The sequence below is a fragment of the Apaloderma vittatum genome, unplaced genomic scaffold (genome assembly GCF_000703405.1).
Source record: "Apaloderma vittatum isolate BGI_N311 unplaced genomic scaffold, ASM70340v1 scaffold31183, whole genome shotgun sequence".
Lineage (NCBI taxonomy): Eukaryota > Metazoa > Chordata > Aves > Trogoniformes > Trogonidae > Apaloderma > Apaloderma vittatum.
In genome coordinates this window covers 10,508-11,007 of record NW_009707955.1, presented here as the reverse complement: position 1 = coordinate 11,007, position 500 = coordinate 10,508, and the positions used below count along the sequence as shown (strand labels likewise).

General features: G+C 59.4%; 1 protein-coding gene across 1 annotated transcript in view; it reads left to right on the top strand.

The window, feature by feature from the left end:
• ALPK3 (alpha-kinase 3) overlaps positions 1–500 on the top strand; it is a gene marked incomplete at its 5' end in the record, with an annotated part of 22,196 nt that overhangs the window by 21,427 nt on the left and 269 nt on the right. The gene's annotated exons all lie outside the window — the stretch shown is intronic.

Below are 500 nucleotides of genomic sequence, written 5' to 3'. Positions count from 1 at the left end.
ACCCCTCTGCTCTGGACCAGGCTGGGAAGTGGAGACCCCGGCAGTGGCCGCTGTCGCTGCTCTCTTCCCTTCAGCTCCCACCCTGGCTTGCGTTTTGTGGTGTGTGTTAGCGTGAGCGGCTCAGCTGGGGTCATGAGGGTCTGTGAGCCTTGGGTGGTGCAGACTCCCCTCACCAATACCTCTTTACAAGAGCTGCTGTTGGTGGTGGAGCCTGTGGAGCCTGTGGGGCCACATGTTCCTCCACGCTTGGGCTCGCTTTCCTTTCTCAGCTCTCTCCGTTTGCCTTCCTCAGGCTTTGCGGGCAATGTGCTCCCCTGCCTGGCTTCCCTGAGCAAACTGGGAGCTGCCGGGGCTTTCCTTCCAGCTCCCAGCACCTCGCATCCCTCTTTCCATCCTTCATAAATCAACTGCGCCGTGACTTGTCAGCTCTCTGTGTCAGGGATGTGAACCCCAACAGTGCCTGGGCAGTCTTGCCTGTCCCTGGCCCACAAGGATTTAAA